A 26025-nucleotide genomic window follows, 5' to 3' on the forward strand; every position below is an offset into this window, starting at 1 on the left:
GTTGCTTAATTTGAAGAGGATGATCTATACCTTACATTTGAAGTCTATTTCTAACAAAATTATATGCTATTTTTACTGTACATGTCTTTTAATGACCCGGTTTTTTTTTAAAATTAAATCACATCATTATTTTTGCATCTTGTACTGGTAATTCCAAGGTTTATACCGACTGATAGCTCGCACACAATATGTCGTTGCGGGATATTTGTATTTTGTTTGACTGATTGGACTTCTCACTAGATATATACTGGTGCGGGTAATTCACACAAAAATTACGGTACTTGAAATATCATTAGCCATACTTTGACTCTGTTTATTTAACGTCCTAATGGCCAAGTTCATTTAAGGACGTACCAGCTTTTGTTGATGAAGAAAAGACGGAGTACCCAGCGAAAAACCATGGACCAGAAATGGAAGGCTTGTGTAATATGTCTGGAACTCTTAACCACTCGACCGCCGCGTCACCTTAGCCATACATAAGAATAAGGTTGACTATTTTTTTTATTTAAAACAAAACCTATTGCAGCATACAAATAATTCCAACAATAGCATCGTAGTGCGGTGTCTGCATCAAATTGTTTCCGTATCTATTGACAACAGGTGTAAAACATGTTACATACTCAAACAAAAATCTCAAGTTTCCAAGTGATATTTTGGTAAATGCATCAGGTGATTTCCAGTTAAGATCACGTTTATTTGGTGATGGTGAAGATAGACAAAAAGGCCTTGTACGCCTTAACAAGAATTCCAAGCTTCCAAATAACATCTCGGTATATGCAGCAGGTGTTTCCCTTTTAATAACACTTATTTGTGATAGGAAAGAAAGTCAAAAGGTCTATGGCCAGTCAGAATGATACCCAGGGGGTTGGTGTGCAGGTAGAAATGCCGAGCCCCTCCCATCATGGATTGCACTGAAATGAAAGAACAGAACAGAAATGTACTTGTTTATTATTGATTTTTCATATACACAAAATATCACAATTGGTTTGGTTTATTGTATTTTACGTCCTATTAACAGCTAGGATCATTTACGAACGGCCACCCGTGTATGTGGAGTCTTGTAAAGTGCGAAATGCGTGTTTTAGGACACTGTGATCGTGCTGTCTTCTTTTATAATAATGGATTTCTTGACCTTTGAATATTGCTATATCACTGGAGGATGTCGCCGCAAACAAGAAGGAACACCATCCATTCGGTCTAATTATATTGACAACAGGCGAAGCAGTCGTCCTACTCCCTTATTTTGAGCGCTAAGCAGGAACAGCTACGACCACTTGAATAGATTTTGTTTGTTTGTTTGTTTGATTTATTAACGTCCTATTAACAGCTATGGTCATGTAAGGACGGCCTCCCATGGATGCGGTGTGTTGCGTGTATGTTGTGCGAGGTGAGTGTACTGGGAGACTGCGGTATGTTCGTGTTGTGTCTTCTTATATAGTGGAACTTACTAGCTGTGTCTCGGCCAAGGGACAAAAAGATGAAAATTTCTTTTCAAACTGCTAGTGACTGTCATTTTAATTCGTGTGAGACACCAACTACAGACCACGCGATTCCCCATCGTGAAAATGAAATGCTGAAACTTTGCAATTATGGTAAGATACACTAAATAACTTTTGTTACTGATATCAGATCATAATTAACCAATTTCGACACACAATTAATCTTACGCACTATCAAAATACATTTAAGAATGAATTCCTTTGAGTTTCAGTTCCGTTGAAGTCTCGTTTCGACAAAGATCACAAAAGATTTTCAATTAAAATCTATCAATACCATAAGAATGTTGCCAGGTTCTAATTTTGTTCAAAAAACAAGTACATTTATATTTTTTGTAGATTTTTTGGACGGGGATTTAAAGAAATGATGCATTTGGTAGGCCATTTTTTTAATCTGGCCTTTTTCTCGTGGAGTAGGGTCAAAGTTTTACCATTTTAGTGCCAGTAGTTGTATCTGTATCAGGCTAATATTTGCTGTAAATATTTACAAGGTTCGTGGTAAAAAAAATGGTTATTTGACACAACCATTGCAATTATTACTTTCGACGCTTCGATAACCAGTCTGAGGAGGTATTTTGGTACAAGATTGAGTCTCAGTGTGTAAGCAAATTTACGACTCAGTCTGATGGAGATTACTGTTGTTATTGAGACGTCACGAGTGATTTCGTTGATTGTGTCAAATAACAATTTTTATAACATTCCTTACCGTCCTGAAGAATATGTTTCACAATAGGGTCGTAGTAATTGAAATAGTAATCATTAAGGTTTTAAATACACTTTTCTCTTTATTTATACTGTAAAATGTTAGCAAATTAAGAAATATTTATATAGGTCAAAAAGGTAAGTACACGGGCCCACCCTTTTTATGCCTGAACTAGAAATAGCAAACTGTTCTCTATTGATATGTAAATATTTCCGAAAGTAAAATACCAGAACTTGTTCTAAAAAGGGTCTAAATTGACAAAAATGGTTGCAAATGGTGTTGTTTTGTAGCTCAAAATTAAGGTGTAGGGCTAGCATATGCCGCTATTCTTAGACAAATACGAGTCTTATTAGTCATAAATACTGTATTGTTAAAGAAGACCACTGGAAAATAAATTCTGCAAACATCCATGCATATCAAACACATCATACGGAAATCTCGTGTATATGGTCAAAACCGCAAAATTCCCATATCATATTTTGGCAATAAGGTATATTTGAGTATAAACATGTTTTTTCTTCTGATGTCATCTATTCTATGAACTCACTATACCAAATAAAATTACATGAGAATTTTTTTAGTAGAGAATTTCGACTTCTCAGAGGTGTACATCCTTAACATTTCAAATGTTATTTTATATGGGTGTCTGTTTAGTTACAATTATATACATAATATAACGAAAGCGTGACACGTACTCATACCCATCATGGCGTTGTTGTTATTGTTGTTGTTGTTGTTGTTTGTGACAACGGTGGGAGCAGCCACTTGTGGAGGAACGACAACTGATGATGACTGGCAGCTATTAATATCACAAAACTTCCACAGCAGAAAACATATTAGAAGGAAGGCAATGATACCCAAGGGTATAATTATACTCCAATAGTGTGTCCAGGAAAACATTGTAACGAAATCTGTAAAATAAAATGAAATCAAACAATAGAAAACAATATTTAAAAAAAAAATAGAAAAAGTAAGGACATTCTTTTTTAACTCTTTAAATATAAAATTATGAATAAAATTAGAAAAAAATCCACAGCATTGATTGCGCTACTTAGAATACTTTCTTCTGAATTGAATTTCTAGCAATCTTTAATATAGCTGAACCATCAATATTATATACAGTAACAGTGAGCTGACTGTACTAAGGTAATACGATAATAGCAAGTTGGATTCTTATCTTAGATATATATATATATATATATATATATAATGCCCTGCAGGTAGGGCGTTAGAATTGTACCTGCTGCCCCCATTACATGATCGTAATGCCTCCCTTTTGGCCTCGAGTTGAGCGTTTGCCCCTGTGAGGAAGGCTCTGGGTTCTGTCCCCTGGCCGAGACACACCAAAGTCTATAAAAGTGGTAGTTTCTGCTCCTGCTTAGCGTTCAGCATACAGGGCGTTGGACGACTGGTTCGTCCGTTGTCAGTATAATGTGACCGGGTGGGGTGTGTTGCTTGGTGTCTTCGGCGGCATGCTTCAGTGATATAGCACTATAAAAAGGGCAACAGTTCCACTATACAAGAAGACACAACACGAACATACCGCAGTCTCCCAGTACACTCACCTCGCACAACATACACGCAACACACCGCATACATTGGAGGTTGTCCTTACATGACCTTAGCTGTTAATAGGACGTTAATTAATCAAACAAACAAACAGTCTTAGATATAAACGTTTTGCCGTTAAACAAACATTTGAACATAAGATGTTGTTTCAGCACTATTACAGTTAGACATTGATGTATTAAAAAAAGACATTAAAAAGAAATATCGATACATTGATATTGCTGAATTAAATGTGGGGTCTTAATACTTACACGTCAGACAGCCGAGAGCCAGGTGGTTTTTGATGATTTTCACGTGTTGACAAAAATGGATGTGTAGGATATACAAATACTTAAACGTTGTGGGAGTGTGAAGCTAATCTTCTTAGTTCAGTACTTAACTGTAACAGATAATTTGTAAAACTTTCGCTTCAAATTTCATATAAAAACGGATAAAGATAAAAACAATAGAACGTTTAATGTATTATTTTTAATCTCAATTCATATTTGACGCTGAAGTTTCCGCAGACACAACACAATCTATACTTTAGGAGCCCTATCAAGTATCACTGATGTGATTGGTTGTTTTTACAAGCCATATTGTATATAAAACTGTGAGATCTGTGATTGAGATATATTGTTATATCTATTCCGTTTTTTAATATTACAGAGTTAGCTCCCATGCAGGTTGGTATACATTGTGACGTCATTATTTCATTGGCGCAATTCACGTCGTTTTCACCGAAAATTAGGACGTTCGGCTCGCAAAGACATGACGTCACAGTCAATACCTACCCTTATGGGCAGATAACTCTGAAATATGCAAATACAGAATAATGTTGAAGTACTAAGCATAAAGATTGGTTTGTCTTAGGGTATATTGTTTGTTTGTTTGTTTGATTAATTAACGTCCTATTAACAGCTATGGTCATAGAAGGACGGCCTCCCATATATGTAGTGTGATGCGTGTATGTTGTGCGAGGTGCGTGTTTTGGGAGACTGCGATATATTCATGTTGTGTCTTCTTGTATAGTGGAACTGTTGCCCTTTTTATAGTGCTATATCACTGAAGCATGCCGCCGAAGACACCAAGCAACACACCCCACGCCGTCACATTATACTGACAACGGCCCAACCAGTCGCCCCACTCCCTGTATGCTGAGCGCTAAGAAGGAGCAGAAACTACCACTATTATAGACTTTGGTGTGTCTCAGCCAGAGGACAGAACCCAGGCTCTTCCCCACAGGGGCGACCGCTCAACTCCAGGCCAAAAGTGAGGCGGTGCAAAGGGAGGCATTAGGAAAGATAAAGTAAGTCAGGAAGAAGAGAAAAGATAAGATCTAGATTAACGTCCTAGTAACAACTTTGGTCATGTACGGACTGCCCCACGCGTGCAATGTGTGGATGTATGTATGATTTGGAAGGATGTGAACTATTTGCAAAATTTTTTTATAGTGTTCATTGAAACATACCACAAAAGGCACCGAACAGTTATCCCCAACTGTCAAAGCAAAATTATAGTGTGACGACTGCCTATATTGTAACTGGATAGGTAGGTTAAAGAAAGTCTTTAACAACAATAAGAGACATTCCCTCACGACATACACAATCCTGTAAAACATTAGATTGTCATTTTAACTTAACTATTGATGTATAATGTCATTGAAATAGAATCACTGTAGTAAATGGCCAAATACACTTAAGTATGAACAGGTGTCGTATTGAACGGTTTGCTAACCTAGTTTCAACGTTCATCGTAATTAGATGATGACTTAATATAGTTTAGCGCCTTCATAACTGCTTTTGTGAGGTAGAATGTTACATACGAGGTAAAATGAACTCGATCAAAAGATCTCTGAATATGCATAAACGCTGCAAACATATACGTAGAATGTAAAAGAGGTATTGTGATAAAATGAACTCGATCAAAAGATCCCTGAATATGCATTAACGCTGCAAACATAAACGTAGAATGTAAAAAGATGTATGTCTTAAAGGAAATCTCCACTTCAGTCTTCAAAGTTTAAGAATCTCTTGATAAGATGTTACTTTAAATGTGAAAAATGCTACCTATGACATCAGTTTCATATTTATACCTTCAGAATATACAGTAGAAGGGAGAAAACTCGCACGACCTTATGGACGAAACGTATTGTTGAGTTTTCTGGGAACTATAGCTGATTCCATGAGCAATGAGCCCAGTAGCACACATTGTAGTGACAAAACATATACAAAGTCAACCCAAAATGTGTAATGTGTCTTCTTAAACAAAAGGTCAACAAGTGTTACTTTACATCCTTGTGTGGTCCGCATGATGCCAGTCTGTGTTTGACAGTTTCGTTTGTAAACATTATGTTTTAGTATGCTACGGTATACGAGTGTTTGGTCTCTATATAATATTGAGAACATTGTCCTTGTATAATGCATGATTTCAACTTAAGCCTTCTCCCAGTTAAGACGCCACTGGAAACACCCCACCAAGTCACATTATAACGACCCAAAGCTTGTTTGTTTGTTTAATTAAATAACGTCCTATTAACAGCCAGGGATATGTAAGGACTGCCTCCCATGTATGCAATGTGTTGTGCGCGGTGCGCGTTTTGGGAGACTGTGGTATATTCGTTTGCGTCTTCATGTATAGTGGAAATGTTGCCTTTTTTATAGTGCTATATCACTGAAGCATGACGCGGAAGACCCCAAGCAACACATCCCACCCGGTCACATTATACTGACAACGGGCGAACCAGTCGTCCCACTCCCTGTATGCTGAGCGCTAATCAGGAGCAGAAACTACCACTTTTATAAAGACTTTGGTGTGTCTCGGCCAGGGGACAGAACCTAGAGCCTTCCTCACAGGGGCGAACGCTCAACTCAAGGCCAAAAGTAAGGCGGTGCCAAGGGAGGCATTAGGAAGGATAAAGTCAGTTAGGAAGAAGAGAAAAGATAATATCCTAAATTTAGTCGCATTTTACGATTATGCAATGGGAGCAGAAGGTCCAATTCTAACGCCCTGCACCATTATTCTGTAAATCATGGATCTTTACCATACATTGATACATTTTGATTTGGTTTATGATATTAACGTCATACGAACTGGGTCAATGCAGGGCATCATACCGATTTATGATTGCGCACTTAACTTGTTTGTGATTTGTGGTTTATATGGATTTATTGAGGTGAATCACCTCGTTAAACATCCGTCCTGTTTGCCCCTTTCTATGCACACCTGCCTCATATTAGCATGTCGCTCTGTGTGAATTAAATTAAGCATTCTCAACGGATGCCCCCCACACATTTATATAGAACATTATTATCATGGATATTTTCAAGATGCTTGAAGCGTACAATTAAAAATCCCTATTTACATTTTAGGTCGATGTTTGTCAAATTTTAATGTATAAAGTATCAACTTGATTTATTTTACATCGATCGAGACACAAATGATATAACTTTTGTCTTATAAAAATCACTTTCCATGACACAGATGAAAGCGTGCGAGGGGTCTATGTCCGGGTACTAGCACTTAAATATATTTTTTTGATTATGGTTCAATCTAATTGTATGTAGAGAAGATTGTTTGATTAATTTACGTCCTATTTAAAACCTGATGAATGTAGATAAGATTGTTTGATTTAATCATCGTCCTATTAAAAGCAGGGTTTTGTAAGGACGGCCGCCCATGTATGTGTTGCGTGAATAAAGTGCACGGTGCGTGTTGTTGAAACTGGTATATTCTTGCATAGTTGAACTGTTGCATTTTTTATAGTGCTATATCACTGAAGCATGCCACCGAAGACACCAAGCAACACATCCCATCCGGTCAAGTTATTCTCACAATGGGAAAACAAGTTGTCCTTCTCACTGTATGCTGAGAGCTAAGAAAGAACAGCAAATACCACTTTTATAGAGTTTGATATATCTCGTCACTTTTGGTTGGGACCATGTTCGGATCATTTCATGCAATTTTCAGCTAACTCGCACAGGTAGACTTTGAGCAAAAAGTTCAAAATATGTTTTCAAGATGGCGGTTGTCGCGGCCATCTTGGATTTCGTATCGACCCGAAAAATAACAATATTGGTCAGGACCATGTCGGGATCATTCCATGCAAGTTTCACCTAACTCGCACCGGAAGAACTTAAGAGGAAACTTAGATCTGATTTCAAGATGGCGGCTTTTGCGGCCATCTTGGATTTAGGATCGATCCAAAAAATACCAATATTGGTCGGAACCATGTCAGGATCACTTCATTTAAGTTTCAGTTAACTCGCACTGGTAGAAATTGTGAATAAGTTCAAATTGTGTTTTCAAGATGGCTGCTATCTTTGATTTAGGATCAACCCGAAAATAACAATATTGGTCGTGAACATGTCAGGACCATTTCATAGAAGTTTCAGCTAACTCGCACTGGTAGAACAGGAAGAAATTCAAATCGTGTTTTCAAGATGAGGTCTGTGGCGGCCATCTTGGATTTCGGATTGACCTGAAAAATAATTAAACAATATTTGTCGGGACCATGTCAGCATCATTTCATCCGAGTTTCAGCTAACCTTTCTATTCACTGATAAAATTTGAAAAGAAGTTCAAAATGAGTTTTCGATATGGCGTCTGTGTCGGCCATTTTGGACTTCGGATCCGAAAAATAACATCACTTTGTCGGGACCATGTCATGATCATTTAATGCAAGTTTCAGCTAAATCGCACTCAATTTTTTCGCACTCAAGCATCTGCCTCATGACTTTTGTTATGGTTTAAACGCACTGAATGTTGAATAACTATATGCACCATTATAATGTTTATCATGGAGATTTAATTATACATTGATACATTTTGATTTTGATTTATCATATTAACGTCATACGAACTGGGTCAATGCAGGGCATCATACCGATTTATGATTGCGCACTTAACTTGTTTGTGATTTGTGGTTTATATGGATTTATTGCGGTGAATCACCTCGTTAAACATCCGTCCTGTTTGCCCCTTTCTATTCACACCTGCCTCATATTAGCATGTCGGTCTGTGTGAATTAAATTAAGCATCCTCAACGGATGCCCCACACACATTTAATATAGAACATCATTATCATGGATATTTTTAAGATGCTTGAAGCATACAATTAAAATCACTATTTGCATTTTAGGGCGATGTTTGTCCAATTATAAAGTATAAAATATCAACTTTATTTATTTTACTTCGATCGAGACACAAATGATGGCACGGGTGGAAGCGTGAGAGGGGTCTATGTCCGGGTACTATCACTTAAATATATTTTTTGATTATGGTTCAATCCAATTGTATGATTAATTTACGTCCTATTAAAAATCTAATGTATGTATAGAAAATTTTACGATTTAGTTAACCTCCTATTTAAATCAAGGTTGTGAAAGAACGGCCGCCCATGTATGTGTTGCGTGAATAAAGTGCATGGGGCGTGTTTTGGGAAACTGCGGTATATTCGTGTTGTGTCTTCTTGCATAGTGGAACTATTGCCCTTTTTGTAGTGCTATATCACTGAAGCATGCCACCGAAGGCACCAAGCAACACATCCCGCCCGGTCAAATTATTATCATAACGGGCAAACCAGTCGTCCTTCTCACTGTATGATGAGCGCTAAGCAAGAACAGCAAATACCACTTTGATGGAGTTTGATATGTCTCGTCATTTTTGGTTTGGACCATGTCCGGATCATTTCATGCAAGTTTCAGCTAACTTTCACAGGTAGAACTTGAGAAAAATGTTCAAAATGTGTTTTCAAGATGGCGGTTGTGGCGGCCATCTTGGATTTCGGATCGACCCGAAAAATAATAATATTGGTCAGGAACATGTCGGGATCATTCCATGCAAGTTTCACCTAACTCGCACCGGAAGAACGTGAGAGAAAACTGAAAATCTGATTTCAAGATGGCGGCTTTCGCGGCCATCTTAGATTTCGGATCGATCCAAAAACTAACGTTATTGGTCGGAACCATGACAGGATCACTTCATCTAAGTTTCAGCTAACTCGCACCGGCAGAACTTGTGAATAAGTTCAAATTGAGTTTTCAAGATGGCGGCCATCTTTGATTTAGGATCAACCTTAAAATAACAATATTGGTCGGGAACATGTCAGGACCATTTCATGCAAGTTTCAGCTAACTCGCACTGATAGAAATTGAGAAGAAGTTCAAAATGTGTTTTAAAGATGAGGCCTGTGGCGGCCATCTTGGATTTTGGATCGACCTGAAAAATGATTAAACAATATTGGTCGGGACCATGTCATGATCATTTTATCCAAGCTTCAGCTAACTCGCACTGGTTCAGTTTGAAAAGTTCAAAATGAGTTTTCAATTCGGAACCTTTTGTTTGTTTGATTAATTAACGTCCTATTAACAGCTATGGTCATGTAAGGACGGCCTCCCATGTATGCGGTGTGTTGCGTGTATGTTGTGCGAGGTGTGTGTTTTGGGAGACTGCGGTATATTCATGTTGTGTCTTCCTGTATAGTGGAACTTTTGCCCTTTTTATAGTGCTATATCACTGGAGCATGCCGCCGAAGACACCAAGCAACACACCCCACCCGGTCACATTATACTGACAACGGGCGAACCAGTCGTCCCACTCCCTTTTTGCTGAGCGCTAAGCAGGAGCAGAAACTACCACTTTTATAGACTTTGGTGTGTCTCGGCCAGGGGACAGAACCCAGAGCCTTCCTCACAGGGGCGAACGCTCAACTCAAGGCCAAAAGTGAGGCGGTGCCAAGGGAGGCATTAGGAAGGATAAAGTCACTTAGGAAGAATAGAAAAGATAAGATCCTAAATTTAGTCGCCTTTTACGATCATGCAATAGGGGCAGCAGGTACAATTCTAACGCCATGTCAAGATCATTTCATGCAAGTTTCAGCTAAATCGGATCGGTTGAAATTGAGCAGTTTAAAGTAAATGTGCGGGCACGGCGAACGGCGACGGATGAAACATGATGACAATAGGTCATTCTGATATTTTGGGTAAAATAACCTTAAAAGTAAGTTGAAAGAAAAAACAATATCCAAATCAGATTGAAGATATTTAGTCGCTTTTTATGGGGCAGAATATACCATTCTAACATCCTACCTGTATGGCAGCTTCGACTTCGGCATGCTTTAGTAAAAAGGAAAATACCTTGGCTGTATTTGTTCTAAAGTGAAATCATCTTCTATATGTCCTATTTACAGCAAGCATCCTATGTAGCATCCTGCGTCTTTGTTTTGGTAGACTGGTGTGTGTTCGTGTTGTGTCTTGTAAAGTGGAACTCTTACGCCTTTCATTGTGCTATGTCACTGAAGGAGGCTGTCGAAGATACCAAACAACAGACCCCACCCAGTCAAATGATAAAAACTGACAATGAACAAACTAGCCGTCCAACTCCCTTTAAGCTGAGCGCTAAGCAGAAGCAGAATAACACATTTTTGCTCTCATATTTGCTTGTTTTGCTTTAATGGTATAAAACATTAGTTAAAAAGGAAACTGATCTTTATTGTACAGTTATCACAAAATGATATGATACACATGAACGACACGGTGTTTTGTAGATTTTATAAGTTAAACTATATCTAGTTCTCATATGAATATCTTATTTCAAATTGAAAATTATATAATTTTTTTACAAAATTTAACTCTTATAAAAACACCCTTTTAGAGCGCATTTGCCTACGTTTTACTTGGTTGTTGTTCTTTTTTTTTTTTAATAAATTCAGTTTGGCGCTAAATTCTCCTAGCTGGGATATATTGCTTGATATTTTCGGCAGCAAGTTTCAGCGATAAAGCACTATAAAAGGGCAAGAGTTCCAAGAAGAAACAAAACAAATATAACGCAGTCTCTGAAAACACGCACCTCGCAATTCACAGAGGCAAGGCGCTGGCTATCAATTGGACCTGGACGTAACTAATATAAGTCAAACAAAACCTAGTCCATACAGAATATTGAAAAAGATGTGAAAGAAAATGCAAATATCATTGATCTCTATAGCAGAGTAAAACATTATGTGCAGTATTCACAATTCGAAGAATGTGCAGTGGCTTAATTAATTGGATCGGATTTTGTTTCTTTGTGTCTGTGACATTTCCCTCCCGTGAGGAAACTCTTTTAATCTACTGTCAATTGAAGAAAATATATACTACTTATGAAATGTTTTCTGGCTTTGTAAAAAAATCAAATTACAACATGCACTCTTAAGTTGTTTATGCTTGTTTCTAAGAGGCGTCATTATAGATGATTTTAATAAGATTGCCATGGAAACTATGCTTTCATAACACCGACAAATTATCTGTTAGATTTTCCATACCGTGGCTATCCTTATTAAATTTGAAATTGAAAACATTCAATTAGCACAATAACTGTTAGCTTTACTAATAGAACCAGCGTTATATTCAGCATTGAATCATCCGAGGTATAATATGTAGAGCAAAATAATCAATTTATCCATCAAGATCAATACATTTTAGGTCATCTGACTTGAGTTTTCAAATCATTTTATAACTTTTATTTGTTTGTTTGATTAATTAATGTTCTATTAACAGCTATGGTCATGTTAGGACGGTCTGCCATGTATGCGGTGTGTTGTGTGTATCTGTGAGTGATATCGAAACGAATTATATAGGTCATACCCGTTTTTGGATGATTCATATTTGCATCAACATGAACGCGTACATAGGACGTATAATGCAGTTATTAAATCGCATATCCTTTTCACCTTTTGCCGAGCGCATAGTAGGCGATTGACCGTGTTCTGCCTCGATCTGGGGACAAAACTCACAGAAAACAGAGCTCGGGAATTATGAAGAAATCGCTAGGGAAGATGTGATCCGAAGTTTAGTTGCCTTTTACGTTCCGATAAGGAGTAATCTAGTACGTAAATCACAAAAGAAACTAATCAAGCATACGCATACTTTTAAATAGAGACAGTTGATTTAATGTAAAATAGATCAAATTGCAGCTGATAACTTACTACATGTATTTGGTTTATTACATTTACGTCCTATTAAAAGCCAGGGTTATTTGAGAACGGCCTCGCGTGCGGGAAGTCTTGCGCGTATGAAAAGCAGGGTGCGTGCTTTGGGAGACTGGTTTGTGTCTTTTTTAATAGTGAAACTTGGCCCATAACTTACTCAGTTGTCTCCTAAATGACAGGGGTAAATAATTCTTACATACGCCATTCCTGCTTACATATTCTCTGTGTTTCCATGGGAACATTGTTTGTTTATAACCGGCTAAGTATGCAGCTTTCCGAGTTGTAACTCCAGGTGTCCTTCGTAAAAGAAAGTTAAAAAGTGTGATTAGCGCAGTTTATCGCACCTTTGTGGTTTAGTGTTTGTATTTAACAAGAGTCGTATCTTATTTTATACAATAACGAGTCAAACAGAAGTCGGACAGATCATTGCTTATAAAACACGTGTAATATCATAGTATCTAAACATCCAAACAAACGTTTAAACAAGTTTTAGGAGTAGCGCTTTTTCGCACACAATATTGGCAGTTCGTGCTCAAACGCTCATATTTCGTAATTAGAATTTCTTTTAACCGATTGACGTTTCCTATATCACCACTAAATATACAAAGGTGTGTGTTTTATATGATAAAATGTATTATAAAAAGAATCACTAATAAAAAGGAAGCTTATTTTTTATCAAAAAATTTAAATTACGCTTGAGATAGTGATTCCCTTCTGATGTTTATACATGTGGCTAAAATCTGATTGCAATCCAGACCCTTAGTATGACTTTGTTCGATCTTACATATCCTTAGTCTAACTCCGTTCAACGTTACAAATCATTAGTCTAACTTTGTTTGATCTGATTGAAATATGCACCCTTAATATAGTTATTTTCAATCTCTGGGACCGCGGTGGCTGAGTAGTTAAGCTGTCACGACATGTAACCACAAGCCTTCCACCCCTTGAGTTCGAATTCCATATGGAGCAGTTGCCAAGTACTGACCGATGGTTTGCGGTTTTTTCTTCGGGTACTTCGGCTTTCCTCCACCAAAAAACCTGGTACGTGCTTACCTAGCTGTTAAAAGGACGTTAAACAAACAAAATCAAACCCCGGCCTTTCGATCTGAATGAAATAGACCCTCGGTCTAACTACGTTCGGTCTTATTGAAATACATATATTTAGTTGGGGTGATACTAATGATCCGTATTTAAATCAGATTGATGTATCTACAGTTTATTTATACATATCAAAATATGGTCCTGAATGTAAGTTGTTAGAATTATATATGCTGTCCCTGTTGCATGACCTTAAAAGACGACTAAATTTAAGATCTTATCTTTACTCTTATTCCTAACTGACTGTCCCCTGGCCTAGACACACCAAAGTCTATAAAAATGGTAGTTTCTGCTCTTGCTTAGCGTTCAGTATACAGGGAGCGGGACGACTGGTTCGCCCGTTGCCAGTATAATGTGACCGGTTGGGATTTGTTGCTTTGTGTCTTCGGCAATCTGATTAAAATACAAATACTTATAACCACTCCGCTATATAAGAGATCTGACAATATCCTATAGATCCTCTTATCAAACATAATGATAATAGGATCTGTATTTTAATCAGATTGGTGTCTTCGGTGGCATGCTTCAGTGATATAGCATTATAAAAAGGTTCCACTATACACGAAGACACAACACGAACATACCGCAGTCCTCCAACACACGCACCACGTACTTAACACACGATGCACACTACAGACTATAGTATTGACACATTCCCAGGTGGAAATGTGAAACTCCAGGGTTTATGAAATTCACAATTTTTGTAGAGGGCTCTAATATCTTTTAATTTATGAAGACTATTTGGTTCCATCAAATCTGTGAATTCAGAAGATTATTGAAGGTTTAGCCTACTAGTATTTTATCCCTTTGTGTCTCAGACCCGAGACTTTTTTGTTCGTTTGTTTGATAAACGTCCTATTAACAGCCAGGGTCATTCAAGGACGGTCTCCCATGTATGCGATGTATTGCGTGTACATGTATGTGAGCGAGGTGCGTGTTAGACTTCGTCACATGTGACCTAACAAGCGTTTCCCACGCGTTATACATAGCGTGTTCCGAGTGTAAATAGCGTAGACTGATTTATACAATTTGACTCGATGCACTTCATGATAAGTATAATAAAACTAATTCTGCACTTTCTTAGTATGCAACGTGCATAACGATGAAATAGAAATTCGATTGATGTTCTATTTTCTGGTTCGTTAATCTCTACATTATGAACTGTTTTGTAAACAAAAACATGCCATTGATGAATGCTATTCCATCATATAATTGGATTCTATATGCCTACAGAGGTTTATGGGCCAAGCGCCAATCAACATGTACATGTAAATAACGCCTCTACGGTTTCAAACGAGTACTCTATAATGCCCATAAACGATTATTACATAATTATTTGGGAACATAAAGCATATGACATGACAGGTCCCGGTGAAATTTCTTTGCAACCAAGTGCATATATATACAGAGAAAACGAGTTTTTGATAAATTTTGTATCATAGCCACTATAGTATTACCTTATCTGGGTTTAATTTGCTTTGCATCAAACAGTAACCGAATACTTTTGACCTGTCTTTCCGCCCACGCCATCATTAAATCCTATATACATTCAGGAGTTATTAGTTGCTTCTAATTTGATAACTCTTAAATTTGCTAACAGTGCATCACACGTCAAACGGTATTCGGCTCTGCAAGTTCATCATATGTCAAGACAAACGAAAGAGGTAATGAAGCGATCAATGGATACCAACAAAACTTATAACGTAGATTAATAAAACTCTAATGAAGCGCATTAATCTCGCGATGATTAGTATTATGAGATGTTGTTAGTGCTCTCATCGACACAATGGTTTTATGTGAATCACTATTCATTAATTGTAACTCAGTGTGGTTAATAACAAGGGGAATTTGTATCTACAATCGTGACTGCTATGGAGCATAGTTGGAACAGGCTTCCGAAGTGTAATGCATGTATCTAGTGGCAACAAAGTTTAAAATTTTTGAGAGGCCGAAATTCATATAAGGAATCAATCCGTGCAGCAGACGATATAAAAATTGAAAATAAGTATGATAGTATTCATATTGAGACGACTGCATCGTCAATTGTCAGTATAATGTGGCCGGGTGAGGTTTGTTACTTGGTTTCTTCGGCGGCAAGAGTTTCACTTTACATGAAGACACATCACGAATATACCGGAGTCTCCACAAACACACACCATGCACTTCATACACACTACACACCAATATATGGGAGGCCGTCCTTACATGATCCCGGCTTTTAATAGGACATTAATTAAATTAAATAAATAGACAATTAATAAGCTTGTCTTCCCCTGGTCATGTTCGTTTTAATTAAAGCTGTTATTTCTTTCTTTGCTATAATACTTCTAAGCCATATGTTGGTATTGATACACAATTCGTGTTTGAGTTGGGTTGTAGTGTACGTCCATGAAGGGGGCGCTAGAACGGGCCAGATAAGCAGTTTTTCTCCCTCAGTGAGGAAGACGTGGGTCCTGTTGCTCTCGTCATCAACGGTCGGGGCTTAGTTTAATTTCGGTCCGATTTATTTTTCACCATGATTTTGCCATTCTAGGTCGAAGTCTGGACCACAAAACTTGACCGGTTCTTTACTAATGTCTTCAAATGAACGCCAGTCTACCATGATATTAAGTCAGATCCATCTATTTTAGCTATACTGTCTTTGTAGATAAACAATCTGAACCATTTACTATATTTCAAAAAAGTTCGTTTAACCACACAAGGCTCATGATAATCTGACGAAGATTACCCCCTCGATTTCACCGAATTTCCCCACGATATCCTCGGTAGAAACGAAAATGCCAACTTTGCCTATGGCATCCAGGACTATGGTTGTGGTATTCTCTGCTTGGCACTCGGGGATTCCTGAAATTCGTTCCAATGACCTAAGGTCATATTTTCCTAAAAGCGTCATGACATATAGCTCGGCACGTACGGGTCGCGTATGAGATAAGGTTCTGGCAAAAATAGTGCCTGACGAACCTGTTTGTCAGCCCAATCCGCTTCCCAATGGGAGCCTTATATATAATGCTGATATCATACACATTTAGTATTTACCTTTTATATGATTTAAGGGTATAAATATGAATATTGTATCTAGCCTTATAGTCACTTGTTTTTGTTTGATTAATTAGCGTGCCAATAAGCATCAAAGGTCATGTCAGGACGACCCCCCCCCCCCGCGTATGGTGCGTATTCTGGGAGATTGCGGTATATTCGTAATGTATCTTTTTGTATAGTGGAACTCTGGCCCCTTTTAACAATACACGTATTTCGCGAGTACTGTATAGCCCAGTTCAATTTCACTAGTCAATGGCAGTGGCTAGCGAAGTTGAGTATAGCTGTTTACTACTCCACTACATTTCAGTTATCCACATCTACTGAATCGTTTGCCTATTATGGCAGGTTTGTGTCTTCTGCACCTATTGAATGATCGAAAAGACTACTAAATTTAGGATCTTATCTTCTCTCCTCTTCCAAACTAATTTCCTTGACATCGCCTCACTCTTAGCATTCTGTTGAACGTTCGCCCCTGTGAGGTAGGCTCTTGGTTCTGTCCCCTGGCCGAGACATACTAAAGTTTATAACAATGGTAATTTCTTCTTCTGCTTAGCGCTCAGCATCAATGGAGTAGGACGACCGGTTGAGCCGTTTTCAGTATAAAAAGACAGGGTCGGATGTGTTGCTTGGTGTCTTCGGTGGCATCTTTCTGTGATATAGCACTATAAAAAGGGCAAGATTTCCACTATACAACAGGACACAACACGAATGTAACGTAATATCCCAAAAGAAACACACCATACTACATAACACGCTACTCACCGCATACATGAAAGGCCGTCCTTACATGACCATGTCTGTTAATCAAGCCTACTATCGAGATCACAACATGTGACCAGTTACCTTCCAAATGCTCAAATTTACACGGCTATTTACTTCTTTTATGGAGAGTTACAATGAAGCGTCATGCTAGTAGTAGAATTACCTAGATCAGCAGTCAGTATGTTTGTAGAGCGTTACTACAACTACCCACATCCGGTTGGGTACAGTGAACATGTGTAATAGGGCAAACTTAGGAATCGAGTCAACATTTCAGCACATCCAGGATATATTACCAACCAGCAGTCTCCATATTAGTAGAATTTCAAATTTTATGCAGGGCGACGTTTCAAGGTATTTAACATAAAAATGTAATTTGTATGTTCCTTTCAGAGCAGAAACTACCACTTTTATAAAAGTGGCAGTTTCTGCTCCTGCTTAGCGCTCAGCATACAGGACGTGGGACGACTGGTTCGGCCGTTGTCAGTATAATGTTATAGGGTGGGGTTTGTTGCTTGGTGTCTTCGGCGGCATGCGTCAGTGATATAGCACTATAAAAAGGGTAACAGTTCCGCTATATAAGAAGACAGTACATGAATGAATACATTGCAGTCTTCCAAAACACGCACCTCTCACAACATACACGCAACACACAGCAACATGGGAGGCCGTCCTTACATGACCATAGCTGTTAATAGGACGTTAATCAATCAAACAAACAAACTTCAGTTATGCATAATACATTTTGGGACCAACCCGTTAACAAGGTGGCTGACAAGCATCTGTCTGGAATTTCGATAGTTTTATATTGTTATTTCTCAGAATGTTCAAAAGATATCTGTTTCAAAGTCACAGGTGACTCGTTGTCTTCAAACACAATGGTTCTGTTTCTGCTCCTGCTTAGCTCTCGGCGTAAATGGGATGGGACGACTGGTTTACTAGTATCAGGTGGGATGTGCTTTATCGGTGACCTCGGCGGCTACCTGCTGCCCCTATTGCATGATCGTAAAAGGCGACTAAATTTAGGATCTTATCTTTTCTCTTCTTCCTAACTGACTTTGTTTCCTAATGCCTCCCTTGGCACCGCCTCACTTTTGGCCTTGAGTTGAGCGTTCGCCCCTGTGAGGAAGGCTCTGGGTTCTGTCCCCTGGCCGAGACACACCAAAGTCTATAAAAGTGGTAGTTTCTGCTCCTGCTTAGCGCTCATCATACAGGGAGTGGGACGACTGGTTCGCCCGTTGTCAGTATAATGTGACCGGGTGGGGTGTGTTGCTTTGTGTCTTCGGCGGCATGCTTCAGTGATATAGCACTATAAAAAGGGCAACAGTTCCACTATACAAGAAGATACAACATGGATATACCGCAGTCTCCCAAAACACGCACCTCTCACAACATACACGCAACACACAGCATACATGGGAGGCCGTCCTTAAATGACCATAGCTGTTAATAGGACGTTAATTATTCAAACAAACAAACAAACAAAGTATAGTTTATTGAGATAGTAATATACTGCAGCCTGCCAAAGCATACATTCACACAGCGCAACATGTTACATACATGGGAGGTCGTCCTGAAGTATTAGGACATATTTCGCATTTTAAAATCTGTTCAATCATTTAAGAATGGAATTGAGTTTATATCAAAGGAAACGCATTTTTATTTTGTCCCCAATGAACAAAACGAGCAGGTTGTAGTGTTTTGTACGTCCATACCGTCCCGTTAAGATCCGTTCGACATTAATCGGCGGCGACATTAATTTATTCAGCATTCCTACTATATTGTTTTCAATACATGAACATTATTGCAAATAAAGCTGCCAATGAGGTGACATTTACAAGGACACAAAACATAAACATGTTGAATAGACTATAAGCACCCCTTAATACACTTTGAAGCATTATTCTTCTTTCACGTGCTAAGAGATTTGATCAGACTAGGAAAAAATGCATTCTGAAAGTGTCTTTTTAATGCGATATACTTAAAGGTGGACTTTTTAAGTGTTTCTTTATCATTCTCACATGATGGCATTGCTTGGCAATCAAATGGTATCCTTCAGATTGTAGATATAGATTTATACACAGATAATATTCAGAAGGTGGGGCGCACCACCCATGATCAGCATAAATATACCGGATTAAAGGGAAAATTCAGTCTAACAGTATATTTTAATTTGCTAATGTATCGGAAACAAATTAGTTCTTATGGAAATTAGATTAGATGGTTTTACTGTGATATGCCAGAAATGCCTACTGGATGGAAGCGTATGTGAAATTTTCAACCTCGTTTGCTGTCCGTCATTACACATTGTGGTCAGACGTCTTGTATGCCGAACCCTGGCACTTGGCAGTGTAATAAAGATATTTTTGTCTAAAACTACTCAAATCGCTCTCACAGAAGTACAGTCACCTTAGTATGTGCATGATCTTGTCTAAATATAATTTCACCAACTCCTCAGTGGTTATGTATTGCATTTGATTGTTCTTATTCTTTAATTCTTTAACGAGGATTGCAAACAACCCAAGGGCCACTAGATGCTCTCCTCGACACACATGACAAAACAATATATACATGACAATACATTGAATTAAACACTCTCACTCACACAAACATCCAATGACAAGGAGAGAGGGGGAGAGAGCAATGCAAATGCAGAGGGATGGGAATTGGACTGTAAAGAAATAATTATCTAGAATATTTTTGAGTCAATGATATATTCGAAAACGGATCCGTGTTATCTTCAGAGCCATGTAATAACATTTTTTACAAAGACATCAGGTATAAGATTAATGATAAGGTCAGGATTAACATTTGGAGCCAGCTCTTTAAAAATATTTTGGATTAGTTTTGTACGATGGGTGATGAATCTAGGACACAACAAAAAGAAAAGTTTTTCATCCTCAGGAGAATCTACGCAGAAACCACAATATTTATTTAGTGTCAACTTGTAAGAGAATCTCTATCTGTTGAGGGCACTGAGGCCCATTGTTAATCTACAATAATTGGTTTTACCTTTTCCATGTCCATGCGTAATTAGCGGATTTGATTTTGGAGTCGAAAGTTTTCATAATGCTTGAGTTTAGAGTAGGTTTATTTGTTATGTGAAGTTCCAGTCTTTAATAGTTCTTGGAAAGAAAGATTTTTGATATAATGTTTTTGGAAGTAACTGGAAGTAGTGTATTAGAATTTCTGAAATTGTAGTTTGGATTGCGATGTGAAAGGAGTGGACCGAGTTATATTTCAAGTATGGAGGGGGTGAGATCATCTTTAATTTTAGATAACATTTTAATTTACAATGCTTCCTTCTATCGCTAAGCCAAGCTGAGTTAAACGTTTTGTATATTTTGTTAACTTATATCCCCCTGTACATATTAGAGCCGCCCGTCGCTGGACACTTTCATTAAGATCCGATTCATGATGATTGCAAATATTTATTTGGTTGGGCGAAACCTCATTTATTAATCGGTTAATTGTAGAATCCTTTTTTTAACCGGAATTTTCCTTGATGAAAAGATTGTTTACCATGAGAAAATCAAATGCGCTTATAGACTATTTTGCGAGACATTTTGAGATATTTGATAAGAGTGACATAGGACGGTAATTTGACACATCTTGTTGAAAGGGCACACATGGGCTGTTTTCCTTATGGTTAGAAAGTAACCCGATCTAAGGGAAATATTTTAAAAAATGAGACCAAATTTGGCAAAGTGATTCTGAGCAATGTTTCAACAAAAATTGCCTATGCCATCAGGACCAGTTGATTTATTTGTGTTCAAGGATTAAAAAACACACTTCATGATTAGTTTCGATATCGGTGATATAAGGAATTTTAACGGTTTCATCATTGGAAGGTAGTACTGGTTAATCAACGTTATCATAAATTGTACTCTGGTCAGAGAAATATTTATTGATTAATTTTGCTTTTTCTTTATCGTTGTTAGTTATATTGTTGCTTTTGGTTAAAGGAGGAATTAAATGATCTGCTTTTTTCCCCCCGAGAAGTAATTTGGTGGTAGACCCGAATCTTTTGTTTTTGTTGCTGTTAGCGAGTTTAGTTAATGCTGTTTCATTGTATCGTTTTAGTACTTCTCGTTTAAGACGATTTGTTTCTCTATTAGCTACTTGATATCTTAACTTGTCGTAGTCATTTTCGGTACGCTGAAATAGCTTTGAAAACCTTTCTCTAGATCGAAATGCTTTCCTGGCTTCGTATGTAAGTCAAGGTTTATCACGAGGACGGGTTGTAACTTTTTTACTTATAATGAATAGTCTACAGGTATCAATAATGAATTTATTTACATTTGTTATGAAGTCATCTACTTGATCAAATAAACCAAAAAATATGTCTATGTGTGCAGAGATAAAAGTATCTCAGACCCGCAATATCCGCTGTTTATGATCTCATCTAGTTCTTTTGTAGGACTGTTGTCTAGGTACTTTGTATTTTAAAATACAGTGTATGGTACAATGATCGAGCTCGCAGAGCGGGGAATTAACTCCATGATTTACAACAAAATGTGGTTTATCAATAAAAATTAGATCAAGTATGTAGGCACATGTAATTGTAATGTTTTCTTAAGTGGTTATGAACCATTATATTTGGTGGGTTTTGTGTCGCCTGCAACACAAGGACGACACTTAGGTACATGTATCACTTTGTCGGCGTCGGCGGCGTCCGGGAAACACTTTCTGTGCATTAACTTATTCATTTAGTACTGTTTATAGTATTTATTGGCCGATTTCAACCAAAATTGATACAAGTATATTGCTTTATATCAATGAGATATCGGTCGAGTTCGATAATGTTCAAAATCCATCAATACTTGCAAGAATAACGGGGCTTTAATATCGTCAAAACAGATACATCTACGGTTTCCGCTCGACAACTAAAATACGTCTCGCCCAATAGCAACTAAATTGTATAAATGAGTTCAATAATGGTCAAATCCGTCAATATTTGGAAGAGTAACGGGATTTTACAGCCGTGCTACCCAAACTGAGAACGATGTGTGTATATATAAACCCCTACCATTCTACCACTGACTTGTATCGATGTATTGTACGAGTGTAACGTTAGCCATGCTATTTATAGACCCGAGTACTGTCGCCAATTCCACAGGTAAATTGGTAATGTACTGATGCTACACTCGGGCCTCTTATTCAGCGGCTGCGATTCCTGCAGGTAGGGCGTTAGAATTGTACCTGCTGCCCCTATTGCATGATCGTAAAAGGCGACTAAATTTAGGATCTTATGTTTTCTCTTCTTCCTAACTGATTTTATCTTTCCTAAGGCCTCCCTTGGCACCGCCTCACTTTTGGCCCTGCAGGTAGGGCGTAAGAATTGTACCTGCTGCCCCTATTGCATGATCGTAAAAGGCGACTAAATTTAGGATCTTATCTTTCTCCCTAAATTACTTTGTTCTTCCTAGAGTCTCACTTGACACCACCTCACTTTTGGCCTATGGTTGAGCGCTCGCCCCTGTGAGGAAGGCTCTGGGTTCTGTCCCCTGGCCCAGACACACCAAAAGTCTATAAAAGTGGTAGTTTCTGCTCCTGCTTAGCGCTCAGCATAACGGGAGTGTGACGACTGGTTTGCCCGTTGTCAGTATAATGTGACCGGGTGGGGTGTGTTGCCTGGTGTCTTCGGCGGCATGCTTCAGTGATATAGCACTATAAAAAGGGCAACAGTTCCACTATACAAGAAGACCCAACACGAATATACCGCAGTCTCCTAAAACACGCACCTCGCACAACATGCACGCAACACTACGCATACATGGGAGGCCGTCCTTACATGACCATAGCTGTTAATAGGACGTTAATTAATCAAACAAACAAACAAACAAACACAACACGAACATACCGCAGTCTCCCAGTACACTCACCTCGCACAACATACACACAACACACCGCATGCATGGGAGGCCGTCCTTACATGGCCATAGCTGTTAATAGGACGTTAATTAATCAAACAAACAAACAAACAAAAGCGATTCGTTGAACGAAACTGAAAGTACACGTGGGGTTTACTATCATAACCAAAACCATCACTTACAAATAATGAAACTATCCGCTTTCTTCGTCCAAACGAAGTTCTCGAAATGCATTTGCCAGTCTTTTACAAGCGCATGCTAATCGACAAGATTGTAAATTTTCAAACGCCAGACACCAAAATGAAAATGAAGGAGAGCATAGTCACTGACATGGGTTCGTCTGTATGCCTACCTACCGGTACCACTTCCATGCACAAACCAAAACGACTTAAGTTAGACGAACACTCAGTGGAGTTCGTCGTCAGTCATATATATAGGCCTAAAAGAAGAAGAAAAAAATCTGATTCGCCACCTGAAAAATCTGATTCCTACTCTCAGAGCTATCGAAATTAAAAGACGAACGGGACACGTTAACTATATTATTATCAAATAAAAAAGACGAGTTAAACACTTTTACACACAACAGATCTGATGAACGAGAACCAATACCAGTGAATCCCGTCACAATTTTCATATGTGACAAGTGTCACCGCCGTGGGCACCTGACCATTGGAAATAAGGGGAACAGAGATTGTCCGTTCTTGCACTGTGAGGGCTACCAAGTTTGTGGTTTCCAGTCAAAACATCCAGAATATAAGTCATCAATATCTGAGGTAGGTTTCACAAAATTTCATTGGTAGTCTAACGTGAATATTTACAGAATCATAAGTATCTCGTATAAGTGAATGGTGAAATTAATCAAGCTGATATTTTTTTACAAAGTAAATTAAAGATTAAGAGTATATATGTTAGGATCGGCCTTATACACAATTGAATATTAAATAGATTGTTCATCTGTGAAAATATTTTGTTATCAGCAGTATTTAGGTACTTGACAAATAAACATTCCTGTATGAGAGTGTATAAATATGGTAAGGCCATACAAAAAAAATATTTGTGTTTCCGGTAACCCGATCGACCCTAAAAAATCAGTGCCTACTCAAAAACGTTTTATCAGTTTTGTTCTCAAGCCAAAAAAAATAACAACCTAAATTCGGTTTGGTTTAGTACTGTTTAACATCCTTTCAACCTTTTTACTATACAGGGAGTGGGACGACTGGTTCGCCCATTGTCAGTATAATGTGACCGGGTGGGGTGTGTTGCTTGGTGTTTTCGGCGGCATGCTTCAGTGATATAGCACTATAAAAAGGGCAACAGTTCCACTATACAAGAAGACACAACACGAACATACCGCAGTCTCCCAAGACACGCACCTCGCACGACATACATGCAACACACAGCATACATGGAAGGCCGTCCTTACATGACCATAGCTGTTAATAGGACGTTAATAAATCAAACAAACAAACAAACTAAGGTAATGTAGTAAATGATTGGCCATTTCTTTACCAACAGGCTAACAAGGAAATGCATGGAATTGAGAAGCGACGTATGAGTGTCGGCGAGGAGATTACCAGCATTAACACTTTCCTACAACACAATACCACAATTTTCGTCAATGCCTTGAGGCCACATCTAAAGGCATGTTACGCACAGAGGTGCATTGGCCAGGAATTGGCCTCGAAATGAATTTGCCAGTCTTTTACAAGCGCATGCTTATCGACAAGATTGTAAATTTGCAAACGCCGGACACCAAAATGAAAATGAAGGAGAGCATAGTCACTGACATGGGTTCGTCTGTACGCCTACCTACCGGTACCACTTCCATGCACAAACCAAAACGCCTTAAGTTTGACGAACAGTCAGTGGAGTCCGTCAGTCATATATAGGCCTAAATGAAGAAAAACATCTGATTCTCCACATGAAAAATCTAACGGATTCCTACTCTCAGAGCTATCGAGATTAAAAGACGAACGGGTCACGTTAACTATATTATTATCAAATAAAAAAGACGAGTTAAACACTTTTACAAACAACAGACCTCATGAACGAGAACCAATACCAGTGAATCCCGCCACAATTTTCATATGTGACAAGTGTCACCGCCGTGGGCACCTGACCATTGGAAATAAGGGGAACAGAGATTGTCCGTTCTTGCACTGTGAGGTCTACCAAGTTTGTGGTCTCCAGTCAAAACATCCAGAATATAAGTCATCAATATCTGAGGTACGTTTCACAAAATTCCATTGGTAGTCTAACGTGAATATTTACAGAATTGTAAGTATCTCGTATAAGTGAATGGTGAAATTAATCAAGCTGATATTTTTTTACAAAGTAAATTAAAGATTAAGAGTACATGTATATAGGTTAGGATCGGCCTTATACACAATTGAATATTAAATAGATTGTTCATTTGTGGAAATATTTTTGTTATCAGCTGTATTTTGGTACTTGACAAATAAATATTCCTGTATGAGAGTGTATAAATATCGTAAGGCCATACAAAAAGATATTTGTGTTTCCGGTAACCCGATCGACCCTAAA

The sequence above is a fragment of the Argopecten irradians genome, chromosome 12 (assembly GCF_041381155.1).
Source record: "Argopecten irradians isolate NY chromosome 12, Ai_NY, whole genome shotgun sequence".
Taxonomy (NCBI): domain Eukaryota; kingdom Metazoa; phylum Mollusca; class Bivalvia; order Pectinida; family Pectinidae; genus Argopecten; species Argopecten irradians.